Source organism: Elgaria multicarinata, chromosome 1, assembly GCF_023053635.1.
Source record: "Elgaria multicarinata webbii isolate HBS135686 ecotype San Diego chromosome 1, rElgMul1.1.pri, whole genome shotgun sequence".
Classification (NCBI taxonomy): Eukaryota; Metazoa; Chordata; class Lepidosauria; order Squamata; family Anguidae; genus Elgaria; species Elgaria multicarinata.
Window position 1 is genome coordinate 49,576,161 of NC_086171.1, and position 14,731 is coordinate 49,590,891.

Here is a 14,731-nt window from a genome sequence, read left to right on the forward strand (position 1 = left end):
AGTCACTTCCGCATGTCAACCAGGGTGTCTTGCTTTCCTGCCTCTTGCTCAGAAAGCTTTGCCTTGCATCAGTGTCTGTTTCCAAAGTTCCCCTGATCCAGGGAGCAGCTCCTTGGTTGCTGTGATGTGGTGGCTGCCTTATAAAGGGAGGCATCACCTGGTTTCAAACAAACCTCCTGGCATTTTCTCATTTCTGTGGGGGACATATCCCGGTCATGTTCCCATCCTTGACTGGCCTGACGGGGCATGGTCCATTTGCTTCCCATATCAGTGGCTCCTCCCATGTATTGGTTTTCTCGAAACATGTGGTCGGAGACAAGTCCTTTGCAGCTCCAGGGTTGTGAAACACTGGCATCACTGCCGAGACCTAATCTGGGCATGTTCACCAAGGGGAAAAGTGGTTTCAGGTGCAAGGGAAGCTCCAAGGACAATGGATGTAGCAAATTTGGTCTGCTTGTGTGCCAGCTGGCCAATCTTCAGTAGGTTGAGTATCTTCTCTCTGGGGGGGTCACAGTGCTTTAAAAACACCACGGTCCTCAAGGGATACAGCCACCCCCACACAGGCTACTCTTCCTGCTGGTCCCACCAACTCTCCACTGAATTCATTCTCAGGTTGTGGTGGATCTGCCTGATGCAGGACTCATTTTATGTATGACTCGACTTGTGGCGGGAATCACAGGGCAAAGCTGACACTTGTTCTGCTGCCTTTTCGGAACACCCTGCTTCTGCACCACTGATATCATCATCACTATAACTCTTACACTTTAATGTGGTTTTGGGGAGGGCCCATAGCTCAGGGGGAGGGCCTGCGCTTCATATTGATGGTGCTATATAAATTGATGGTGCTATATAAATAAATAAAATAATAATAATAATAATAATAATAATAATAATAATAATAATAATATGCAGCAAGTCCCAGGTTCAAGTGCTTATGGCGGGGTTGGGCAATCTAGTGACCTCCAGAGATTTGGGGTGACAAATCCCATAATCCCTGGCCATTTACCATGCTGACTGGGGTTTATGGGAGTTGTAGTTTAAGCATCTGGAGGGCACCTGGTGGCTTAAGGATTTGGGGAGGGGCCATGGCGCAGTGGCACGTAGAACGCACACGTTGTGTGTAGAAGTCTCCACATTACGTTCCTAGCAATTCTAGGGTTACAGTTAATGTGAAAAAGATTTCTGCCAGAGACCCCAGATAGCCACCACCAGTGCAAGTTTACATGGTTTGGCATGGTATAATTAAAAGGGGGAAAGTTAAGGATATACGTATAAATAAAAAATTAATGCAAATAAAATGGAATTGTTGATGCTTTCAAAGAACACTCCTACACATGATCAGATAAAGTAATTGAATGAAAGCAGTGCTCGTTAGACTCTGGCCATACGTGTTTCGACTTGTTAGTCTTCGTCAGTGGCCCAATCACTAGGCTGTTGAGTATTCAGCAAAGGTTTTTCAAAAAAAAGGGGGCTGACTTAAGTATTCCCCAAATAAGGGATTTATATGCCACTCCCCAAAGTGGTAGATGGAATGCACCGGACGTTTTGATTTGGCCTCAACTCTTGTGCATGATAAGGCAGCTTTCCTATGAAATTTTATTTTATCTTGAATCAGTCAATATGCAGGCGATGCGATGTACATGATACAGCACTCCAAAAATAAAACAAATTACACAGGTATCACATCCAGTTTATAAATTTGATAACTTTTTTAACAATTTAAAATTTTACAGCTTAATTTTTTTAAACACACACACACACACACACAGAGGTTTTAAAATGTGAAACATTTCGGTATAAAATACCAGCTTACGTCACTTTTTCTCTTGAAGAAAGTTAAAAATACAGGCAGCAGTAAAGAATATACAAAAGATCATGAATGAAAAAAAAATCCAGAAACTCACTGATTGTAATCCTTTGTTTATCGTGGGTATGCTCTTGAGACTTCTAGAATAAAAGCTTAAGAACAACAACTGGGTACATAAGGTGTATTGCCTATACAGGGTGTGTGTGTGTGTGTGTGTTAGGGATGTCAGAAGGGGCAGGGGGCTGGAAGGACCAAACTCCGTCTGGGGAGTGGAGTTTGCCAAGCTTTCTTCAGTTCAGCCCCGTGGACTTTGACTCACCTCCCCAGAGCTAGCCTGACTCGATCTGCGTCAAGTTGGCCAGCTCGTGGATTTGTGTGTGTGTGTGTGTGTTTCCTTGTAAACAGAAATTGTACTAATGATTTGCATAAGTTGTGCAAATTACAAATGTAATTCCACCTGCGATTTGTGCAAATTAAGCAAATTACAGCTGGGATTTGGGCAACAGACTCTATTTGCCCAACTATCTATTTACAAGAGGAGAAAACCAAAAAAGTTCCTGGATTTTGGGAAGATCTTCTGGCTCAGCTTGCAAATGCAAGCCAGGCAGGTAGCGGGAATTTGCCAGACCCCCAAATGGCCGGATTTTCAAATGACAGACATCCCTACCATGCCTGCAATGCATAGATAGAGTGTATACATAGACATGAAATTTCCAGAAATTTTGAAGCCATTGGAAAAGAAACACATTTTTTTTCTGGGATGGGTGAGGGGTTTCGGAAAAAACAGGAAATTTTTAGCACTTTTTACAGATTAAAAGTCACTTTGTTACTTTCGGAACATCAAATGCAATTATGTGCAAATTGGTTTGGCATAAAATTATTACATTTGGCATATTCAAAGTACAGTGTAATCACACAATTATTACAAATTGAATTTACTTTTTTACTTTTTTTGTAACAAATGGAGCTATAAATTCCTGAACTGTATGGGACACCTGATCTGTAAGGAACTTCTTTGGTTTTGCCAGTTTAGGAGAAGCAGGCAAAAAACTATTTTTTAAAAAAACCAGAAGCAGCCATCAACATTAGTAACAAAGAAAATTATTTATGTCTCCACTAGTCCTCCACAGTGTCAAGCAGCCATAAAGCAGCCATTCCCAAAAAAAGAACTGAGAAGAAAGGAGGGGGGGAAAAAAGGGGGGGAGACCAAGATTCAATGAATATGTGTGAAATTTAATCAGACTCATTTTCTGAGCTATAGCTATCACTATCAGTTCCAGTCTCTGCTTCAGTGGCAGTGCTGCCCCCTAAAGGCGGAAATGCATCTTGCTTCTTGCAATTGAGAGTTGTAGTCTCAGTTTGCAACCTAGGACTTGCTTGCCCTCACTGCACAGAAATTGTAATAATCTGATACTGTACATAGTTTTTAAAAATCATTTTGATAAGTAAATATATGAACATCTTATTTTAAACATTTTATTCATCATGCTAAAATAAAACATTTCATAATCCCTAATTTTTCCAATTTTTCAGAAAAAACAAAACAGGCTGCAGAATACCCCCGGGGGGAAACCCGTTCCCCCCCCAAACACACACTTTCCTGGTTTTTTTCTGAGCCTTCACATCTCTATGTATGCATATATGCATAACAGGAAAAAATAGCATTTGTATCTGATTGGAATTGATCTGAACTTGATAAGATTAGAATTTGATCAGATGTTTGAAGGACGTTCATATGGACAATAAACAGGGATCACGGTGTCATCATACCCTTTTGGAATGTAGGATTCATTGCTTGCTCCACTTGCTGAATACATATGTACATGTTCACAGTCTCCCAAATTTTATCAACCTACTTCTGTTTGGATGGCTGCATTGGAGGCTTGCACTTATGTGCTGTACATGACTTTGGCACATGTAGGATTACATTCATGTAAGAATCTGGGGGTCATTAAGTTCAAAATCACACTTTGAGAACAGAATGCTGGACTAGATAAACACAGCTCTTCTTATGTTTTAAGTGTGGAAGTACTTAAGTTGTACTTAAGTGTGGAAATACTTAATTGTAGGTTTCTCATCAACAGCTGGTTGGCCACTGTGAACAGAGTGCTGGTCCAGATGGACCCTTGGTCTGATCTAGCATGGCTCTTTTTATATTCTTAAGTATATCTTTAGGAGTTACCAGTGGTCTAATGTGGAGGTATTCCTGGTGGTAATCAACACCCATGATCTAGAACTACCTCACTGTTGAACATTCTGAACAAAAATGAATGTGTGAACCAATCTGATCATACCCCTTTCAACAACAGTGACTATAGCCTGAATGTATTTGGATCCAAATAGGTGAAACCTTGCAGAGGTAATGTGCCACCTATTGAGAACATTGTATTTTGCTTCCTTTATATTAGTGTTGATTTATAAAAATGCAAAAGAGATCCAGATGCACCACCAGTCATCATCTTTCAAAGACTCATCTTTCTCATAGCCATATATAGGGTATGTTGTCTTCCAGTAAGAGCACATGGATTCTAAGTAGAATCCTAGAATCCTAGACTCATAGAAGGTGGAGTTGGAAGGGGCATACAAGACCATTGTGTCCAACCCCCTGCCCAATTGCAGGAATCTACCTGAAAGCATACCTGACAGATGGTTGTCCAGTTTATATCAGACCTTTAGTTGAAGAAACAGCAGCTTCTACAAAAGATTTAAAACAGTTGAGTGGGCATTTGGCAGCTTCCTAGGTTTTCAGACTAGTTTCTCAAAAAATCATCAATGGGAAGGTCCGTAATAGATGAATAAGCCTCTGCGAAAGTCAGCTTGACCACAATTGTTGATAAAAGGAAGTACTTCTTCACAGGTTGCATAGTTTTAAGTATAGAATTCACTACGACAAATTAGTGATGGCCACCAACTTGGATGGCTTTAAAAGGGTATAAGACAAATTTATGGAGAATAAAGCTATCAATAGCTTCTGCTCATGATGGCTATATGCTACCTCCAGTATCAGAGGCCATATGCCTATGTACCCTAGTTACTGGGGGAGGGTGCTATTGAACACACATCTTACTTGTGATTTCCCCACAAGTAGCTGGTCGTCTGCTGTGTGAACAGAATGCTAGACCACTAGCTAGATCCTTGTTTTCCCCCAGCATGGCTCCTTGTATGTTCTTATGTTCCCCTACAATGCATAGCCACAGGAGCATGTCCAAAGCATGCTCTAGGCCTCACTTGTGATCTCCAGGAACTGTGTGTGTGTGTCCTAGAATGAGCAATAGAAACCCCAGAGACGGGGGCGGAGCTTGGCAGCCTGAGCGATGGCGGGTTTCTTCTGAGGCTCTGAACGGCGCTTGCCGGAAAAGGCAATTATCTCTCTTTTAATGGGCATGAATCTTTGAGCAACTGACAGAAAATGATTATAAAACCAACAGGAGCCGGGAAAGTGGAGAGATTTGGAGAAGGGAGGTGAGATGAACTATGATTAATGCAATGTCTGTCTAAACGGCAACTCTATGAAAAGTGAAAGTAAACGCTGACTGATTGACTGACGCAGTTTAAAAAGAAGGAATTTATGTTTGCTGGACATTGATCTGTGATATAACCTCTCATCTTTATCTCACATGGGAACGATTGGAATGCTGGCTTTCTAAGGTTAAAGTGGTTGACTGGATTTATTGGCGTGGCGAGAAGGGGGGTGAAGGGGTGAAAAAAGCTGCATTTGGCATTCGGTGAGGGAGATGTGGGATGTGAGAGACTTTGAGTGATTAAATCTGATCCCCTCTAGTGAATGCTGTTGTGAACTGGATTTTTCCCCCCTCCTCGTGAAGAAGGAGCTGTGAGTGCTATATAATAGAGAAGCCAGCATAAGTTGCTAAGGAAGAGAGTTGGACTCTAAGATTTATGCCCTACCCAGAAGGGACCCATGCCCAACGTTAAAAAAAAGATTAAAAGTTGGGAAAAGCTTAATAAACAAAAAAAGAAACCTTCAAATCATAATTTGGCTTACCTCTCCTTCCTGGGAAGTACAGCCCCTGGAGTTGAACAGGAAGAGGAAGATATAGACCCAGTCTCTTTGGATACAATACCAAATAAAGAAGGAAACATGGCAGAAGGGGGGAAAGAAAGTGGTAGTAACCCTCCCTCTTTAATGGAAATCAAGGCTATTATAGCAGAAAATAACATGATTATTTTTAAAAAAATGGATCAGCAAATGTGTGAATTCAGAAAACAAATGCGTACTATTATGGATAAAACGATGGAAAATTCGGATAAGATCAAAAAGATAGAGGCTAAAGTGGATCTGGACCAGAAGAAACAAGAGGCTTTCGAAAAATCAACTAATATACAATTTAAAGAATGGGAATTGCGTTTGATCGCCTTGGAAGATCAATCTCGTAGATCTTCGCTTCGAATAAAGCAGTTGAAGGAGACGCAAGGAGAAGATCTTAGAGAAATTATCGTGAACTGGTTCAAGGAGCTGACGCCTGACATTCCAATAGATGGATCGGATCTGGACCGAGTCCACCGTGTGGGGGGGAAAAACTACAAAGGGACTAGAGACATATTGGTGAAATTTGGCAACTATTACAAAAAAGAGCAAATTATGAAAGAATTGAGATCTAAGGTTCAGATACAGTGTAAAGGCAAACCAGTGCAAATTTACAATGATCTCTCTCAACGCACATTAAATTGGAGACGTAGTCTTAAACCAATAACGGAAACATTAATGAAGAATAAAATTCCTTATGCATGGGGTTACCCGGTTTTCTTAAGATTTACATATGGGAGGAGGGAATACAGAGTAACCTCATTGGATCAAGGTAAAGATTTGCTGAAGAGGCTGGGTCTGGATGGGGAAGCAGATGGGGCTGGAGTGGGTGGGGGAGGGAATGAGGCTGGGACATCTGGAGAGTAAGAGAATTGTTAATTATGTTGGAGATAATTGCAAATAAAAATGCTAATATAGAGACCTGCCGGCCAGGCACAGCACTGCCTCCCCCCTCCCCCTTTAAAGTAGATGGCTGGAGTATTAGACTCACGGGGATATGGGGGGGGGATTAGAGTGGGGGGGTGGGGAGGGGGGGAAGGTAGGGGAGGAGGGATCGGGGTAGGAGGGTGTGGGTTTTATGTATGGAGTTTGTGTTTTTATGTAAGCAAGTTTGAATTGCTGAGCACAAGGGATCGGAAGAGATTCCAAAAGGGTGATTATGGATAAAAAGATAAAGGTATCAACACTCAATGTTAAAGGTTTAGGGGCAGTCGTGAAAAGGAAGAGAATAGAACAAATGCTAAATAAAGAGGGATCAGATATTATAATGATCCAAGAGACACACCAAGGCTCCGAGAATTCGAATATGATAAAATTAAAGTGGTTAGCCTATTATGAAAAATCATTAGGGACATCAAAAAAAAATGGAGTGGCCACTTTGATTTCAAAAAAAAGTGGGTTTATATTAGAAGAGGTAAAAAAGGATGATAAGGGTAGATATCTTATGTTAAAAGGTAAAATTGAGGGAAAGGTTTATACTTTGATTAATGTTTATGCCCCAAATGAGAGGCATAGAGAATTTTTTATAAAGCTGTTCAAAGAAATAGAAGAATTTAAGGAGGGGTATGCATTATTAGCTGGGGATTTTAATATGGTTATGGATAATAAAAGGGACAGGTCAAATCCCACTAATGCTGAAAAGAGGAACAATATGACTATATTGAATAAATTAGTAAAAGAAAATGATTATTTAGATTCGTGGCGCTTACTTTACGGGAATAGGCCTGGATTTTCATACTTTTCCCCAGTTCATCATACATACTCCAGGATAGATTATATATTTGTTTCAAAAGACTTTGCAACGAGGATTTGTAAAATGGAAATGGGGGTAATAAAAGTAACCGATCATGCCTTGTTAAGTTTAGAATTTACAGTTAAGAAAGATTATAAAGAGGCATATAGATGGAAGTTGAACACAAAGATATTGAAATACAATAAAATAGTAGATAAAATTCGGAAGGAACTGTCGGAGGCATGGGAAATTAATGAAAAAGGAGGAACAGCTGGGTCAGTCATTTGGGACACCATGAAGGCTGTAGCAAGAGGAATCTGTATTAGAGAAACATGTAGTTTAAAAAGACAACAACGTGCAGAACAGGAAAAGTTAGAGATAGAAATTAAAAACTTGGAGGAAAGATATTGGCGAAGTAAAGATAAATATAAATTAGTGGAAATACAAGCTAAGAAGAAACAATTAGAAAACTTAAATATAGAAGAGATTCAAAAGAATTTAATGTATATGAAAAGGGAATATTTTGAAAACAGTGATAAGAACTCGAGGTTGCTTGCCAAGCTCACACAAAAAGAAAAAGGGAGGAATGGGATAGAAACGTTGAAAGATAGTCGAGGGAATTATTGTCATGCAATGAAAGCTAAAATAAAAATTTTTCAGGAATTTTATCAGGAATTGTACAAGGGTAAAGAAATTCAACAAGAAAAGGTGGAGGAGTATATTGGAAGGTTTATAAAGAAGGAAATAAAATCAGAATATAAGGAGTTAATGGAGTCAGTAATAACTCAAAGAGAAGTTGAAGAAGTTATTGATAAGTTAAAAGTGGGTAAATCACCAGGAGCAGATGGTTTGGGTCCAGAATATTATAAGGTCTTCAAAGATTGTTTAGTTCCAAAATTAATGGAACTTTATAATAGGATATTATCAGGAGAGAAGATACCTGAATCATGGGAACATTCAGTGATAATTCTGATCCCAAAACCAGATAAAGATTTGACTAATCCTGATTCTTATAGACCTATTTCTTTAATAAATCAGGATGCTAAAATTTTTACATCTATTATGGCCAAACGATTAAATAAATTTTTGGCAGAATATATAGGAGCAGATCAATGTGGGTTTGTGGTAGGAAGACATATGCATAATTTAGTGGGTAGAGTTTTAAATGTAATAAATGTAATAAAAAAAGCAAATATTAAGGCAGGTATTATGGCATTAGATATTTTTAAAGCTTTTGATTGTGTGAGCTGGCAGGCACTAAAGAGTATTATAGATAAATTGGGATTTGGAAATAAATTTAAAAATGTAATAGAACAGTTATATTCCCAAAATACGGCGGTAGTGGTGGTAAATGACGGACTTACTGAAAAGATACGACTAGCCAGAGGAACAAGACAAGGATGTCCGCTCTCGCCGGTCCTTTTTGTAATGGTTATGGAAGTTTTGGCGAAGGCACTAAGGGAGGATAAAGAATTAGAAGGAATTGGAGAGGTAAGGGAGATAAAGCTAAACATGTTTGCGGATGATACTTTATTGACCATTAAGAATCCATTAAGAAAATTAGAAAGAATTAAATATCAGTTGAGGGAATTTGAGGAAATTACAGGGTTAAAAATAAATTGGTCTAAATCAGAGATGATGTTGTTTAACTATACTAAGAAGGAAGAAAAGGATTGGGAATTTAAGGGGATGGAATTGAAAGTTAAGAATGAGATTAAATACTTGGGAATTAAAATTACAAAAAATCTAGAGAATTTAGAAAGGGAAAATTTAACGAGGTTAAAGAAGGAGGTATTAGAGAAATTGGAGAAATATAAAAGATTAAATTTATCTTGGTTTGGGAGAATAGCTTTGATAAAAATGAAGATACTAGCTAAAATTAATTTCGTATTTAGGATGCTACCTATAAAAATATCAGAAACCGAGATAAAAAGTTGGCAAAATATTATTAATAAATATTGTAATGGAGAAAAGAGAGCAAGAGTGAATAAAAATAATTGGTACCTAAGCCAAAAAAAGGGGGGAATGGGTCTCCCAAACATAAAATTATACTACGTAGCAAATAGATTAAGACATGTAGTAGAAGCAATTATGGGAGTAGGAGATTTATACTGGATGGAAGAAAAAATCATAAGTAAGGTAGAGATGAATCTGGAGAATGTTTTTTTTAAAGATGGAGGAAGAAAATGGGTTGGAAGTATAGATAATCCACTCCTGAGGACTCAATGGGAAATTTGGAGCAAATTTAAAGGGAAGCTGCTTCCGAGCAACTCTCCCTTAGCACCGATAATAATGTTAAAGAATTTCCCAGAGGATCTAAAGGGTAGATTATGTAAAATATTAAAAGAGAAAAATAAAATAAAATTAAAGGATTGGGTAAGAGATATTAAAACAAGAGAAGATATGGAAAATTTGTTAAAGGAGAAGAAGCTATCTTGGCTAGAATATGGTCAATTAGAACAATGGAATAAAAAGTGGATTAAAGATAATAGAATGTGCAGAAAGATGACGAGGTTTGAAGAATTAGTAGTAAGTAAGGAGAAAGGAAAAGGAGGTAGTATAGTTTCAAAAGGATTAATGAGTGAAATATATAAAATATTGTTAGAGAAGGAGTTTAGAGAGAATACAGAGAAAGTGATTTGGGAATCAGATTTGAAGATACAAATAGGGCGACAGAGCTGGGAGGGACTATGGAAACAAAGAGTGTTGAGAAGTTTATCAGTAAGAATAAAGGAGAATTATTTTAAAATTTTATGGAGGTGGTACCTAACCCCGGTTAGATTGAACAAGATAAGTGATCAACATTCAGCAAATTGTTGGAGAGGATGTGGGGAAAAAGGAACGTATTTACATATGTGGTGGCAATGCAAATATGTACAAAGATTATGGAAGATGGTGTTCTCAGAAATTGAAGAAATAGTGGGAATGAAAATAGAACAAACACCAAAAATAGCATTGCTGTCACTATTTGAAGATATAAAGTGTGGAAAAGGAACTATAGAGCTGATATCGAGTTTGTTGGTTGCAGCACGATTGATGATAGCTAGGAACTGGAAGATCCAAGGGGAATATTCTATTGAGGAGTGGTATAAAGTAGTATGGGATATAGCCATTAATGATAAACTGACATGTAATATTAAGTGGAGAAAAGGCGTAACTAAAATAAATGAGTTCGAAGGAATTTGGAAACAGTTCCTAGTGTTCGTGTTTACTAAGGGAAATGGGAAACCACCATCAGAAGAAACGATTAGATTTTGGACTCAAGAATGATCCCGAGGTGGGGGGTGCACTTTTATGTTAAGAATGAAAATGTTGTAGTGTGATAAGGCATATGTAATAGTTTTTGATATTTGTACTCAACAATTATTCAATATGTATGAAGCAGATATTTGATGTATTTCTTTTTCTTATTGTGTTTGTTTCAATTATATTTTGGAAATGTTCATTTATGTTTATATAGTGTTGAAAATGAATAAAAATTATTAAAAAAAAAAAAAGAAACCCCAGAGACGCCTTCTGAGAAGATAAACCAATCTGGGAAAGATTCCTAGGAGCTTAGGAAGTCTGAAAACCAGCAACTTCCAAAATTATCGGGGCCAGACCTGCAGAAAACAACTGCGAAAGATGCTCATTTGAAAAGCAGCAGAACCTGAAGCCAGCTTTGATCTCACATACATTGCATGCAAGCTTGTAATCTTTGTTAATAGGCCCATTTAAAATGAGAAGCCCATAAATATGATTTTGTTACTAGAAGCAGACATCCCCTCCTAAAGAAACACTTCTGCACCTGCACTATGGCAGAAGAAAATCATTTTATCTTTCCTGAAATTCGCACACAGCCTATTTGTTTATCTGTGTTGGTGCAAGTAGGAATTCCACTGGGCTTAGACGGGGGGGGGGGGGGGATTTTGGTAATGGATGGCACATTTATATTGGATATTAGCAATGTAAACAGTGTGGTGTGTAAATTCTCTGAGCGTGAGGACATTAAAGCATTTTTATTCATACGCCTTTCTGTACAAAAGCCGGCTGAGCTGGACACACCTGGTCAGTTAGTTCCATCTAATGTTAATCCTCAAGTTTTAAACCCCCTTTTCAGAGATCTGTTTAGGAGAGCAAAAGTAAACAATCCAGCCAAATCTCTTGTTGAAAGGGTTTTCTATTTCCTTTCTTTTCGGTGAATGCACTTGCTGAAACAGCACAACAGATGGAGGAAGGAAAATCCCGTAGTTATCGCCTGTGTTTTGTACTGCTCATCCTTCTGACTCGTAGACTCACTCTGCACTTCCTCATTAAATTGCACCAATTTAGTGAGCTGTGGGACGGGAAGGGGTGGCTTTGCATATTGGTACACCAAACAAGAGGCTGCGTGCTTTGATGTGGACGAGGGGTAGGAACGGCCGTGTTTATTTGCACCCCGGGAGAGATGCCGTTTGTAATGTGTGTGTGGTCTTTCTTTCGCTCGTCCTACTTTGTTTCAATCCAATTTCACAGCAATTTGTAAAAACCCATTTTCAGTCCTGCTTCCTTTTACCTAGGAAAGGGAGTCCTAGGGGAGGGAAATCTACCAACATGTATCCTGCAGTGCTTACCCTATGCACAGTGGAGGCTGGTGGCTCCGATGTCAGCACAGCAGTGAATCCACCTGGGTTTGAGTCAGAACTCTAAAGAAGCAATCCAAGGCACCTTGGATAGCTCTTTTAGAGTTCTGAATGGTTTTGACCGAAACCCAGAGCAGATTCACTGCCTCGCTGACATTGGAGCTTCCACTGCCTGTACAGAACTTGAAGTCCTTTGCCTTTAAAGAGAGTGTAATTGCAGTTATTTGAGAGGCAGTGTGGGGCAGTGGCTAGAGTTTTGGACTGGGAGTTGAGAGATTTGGGTTCTAGTCCCCACTTGGCCATTGGAGCTCACTGGCTGACTTTCAGCCAGTCACAGACTCTTGGCCTAACCTACCTTACAGGGTTGTTGTTGTGAGGATAAGAATATAAGAAGTGCCATGCTGGATCAGACCAAGGGTCCATCTAGTCCAGCACTCTGTTCACACAGTGGCCAACCAGCCATTAGCCAGGGATGAACAAGCAGGACAATGGTCAACAGCACCCTCCCACCCATGTTCCCCAGCAACTGGTGCACACAGGCTTACTACCTCAAATACTGGAGATAGCACACAACCATCAGGACTAGTAGCCCCTGCCTCCAGGAATTTATCCTGGAAATGGAGAGGGGGAGGATTATGTACACCATCTTGCGTTCCTTGGAGGAAAAAAGGCAGGATATAAATGCAACAAGTAAATAAAATAAATAATAAATTTAAGATGGCCATTTGCCCTACTTTACAGAGGATAGTCTTCTCTTTGATGGTGTCCTCTTTTGGAAGGGCTGCCCAGTCCAAGTCCAGTTTAAATATAAAGAGCCCTAAGAAGAGAGAGCAACAGGGGACCGGAAGCTGCTCATCAACTCCAAGGTGCAACTTCTAGAGTTGGAGACTCAGCAGGCCTACAGGTCACCTGGTCATGGTCTTCCCCACTATGGTGAGATGTATTGCATATCTGCTCAAAATATACTAATAGTTTCTAAATGTGTACCTAGACATGTACATTGGCATGTGCACGTTTTATGCAAGTCTATCCTTTTTGGTCCTCTTGTTTGGGACTGATGCATTTCCTCTTTTACGATGATGTGTCGGTGGCCACCCTACTTGCCTTGCCCCCCCTCTCTCTCTCTGGTATGGTTATCCGCAAGCAATATTATTTGATGATGCAACAACAGGCTCAAAGAGTGACAATTGCCTGGACTACTTTCTCTCCCTCTGATTGTACTGTGCTTCTTTTCTATTTAACCTGGCAAAGTTGAGCTCTTTCTTACTGCTTTGTCAGCCTGATGAGATGCCATACTGGTCATGAAGAAAGTGCACGAAAAAGAGCTAGAGGGATGTCATGGCCTGGGGAGGAACCAGCAGGCCATATTTGGCCCATGGGCTGGACATTCCCCACCCATGGTGTAGAGCAAGGGTGGGCAACTTGTGGCCCTACAGATGTTTCGACCCATAACTTTGATGACCCCTCACCATTGGCTATGCCAGCTAGACCTGATGGGAGCTATAAGCCAAAACACCCGGAGGGGCACAAATTGCTCACCCCTCGTATAGAAGTTATAGTGCTGGACTGAGACCAAGGTTCAAATTCCCAGTCAACCACAAAGCTCACTGGATCATTTTTGTAAACTGCCCAGAGAGCTTCGGATATGGGGTGGTATATAAATTTAATAAATAAATAAATTATATCAGCTGCTCTCTGCCTAACCTACCTCCCAGATCTGTTGAAGAGGCAAAACATTTATCAGGTTGGCCACTTTCATATCATAGGCATGCTGATAAAAGTTCCCCCTGCCTACTTTACACCATGTTGGCCCTGGATGCGGATACGCAGAACCGTACAACTAGTGCAACTGTTCCCATTCAAGCATCAGTAGCGATACTGCTTATGTTTTGGACTTCATATTTACATGTTGACCAGTAACTAGAATTAATTCCCATCTCACAGTTATATTCTGAATCCAGCAACTTGTGTGCCTTGCATTAAATTCTTCTCACGGAGGGTGGCAAACATTATTCTTCTGCTGTGTTTATTTTAGACGGATGCTATTTTGGGTGTTGCTTCATGTCACCCACCCATCTGTTGTAATTAGTAATAAATTACTTTGAGAAGGAACAAATATTTGACTCTGATTAGAATAAGTTAGAATAAGCATCACTTTTTTTAAAAAAAAAAAGGATTACATAAATAACTATTGTAATGTCATTTACTGGTTTATTTAAGTAGCATTGAGTCAGTAATGTGAAAAGAAAAGACGCGGCTTAGCTTTGCTATGCAGAAGAGCTGTCTTTTGAATGTAAAAATTCTCTTAAGCATCTGATTGTTGTAAAGGAGTGTAAGTGCAGTTATTTGACAATTGCAACTTACTGTAAAGCTTTAAAATACATGCTAGAAACAGCTCTGCATTTTTGAGCAAATCCCTCCATTTCTGCTCTTTTGAAAGTATCTTTTCAAATAACACACAGATGTTTCATGCTAATCTGTGTGCTTTATGCTTTGACTGTGCGTTCCTTTCCGAAGGAGGGTTCATGTCACATTAAAAATCATGC

At 39.5% G+C, this 14,731-nt stretch overlaps 1 protein-coding gene across 3 annotated transcripts in view; it reads left to right on the forward strand.

The window, feature by feature from the left end:
- The window catches only part of KIAA1217 (KIAA1217 ortholog), a 421,304-nt gene that overhangs the window by 203,628 nt on the left and 202,945 nt on the right, over positions 1–14,731 (forward strand). The gene's annotated exons all lie outside the window — the stretch shown is intronic.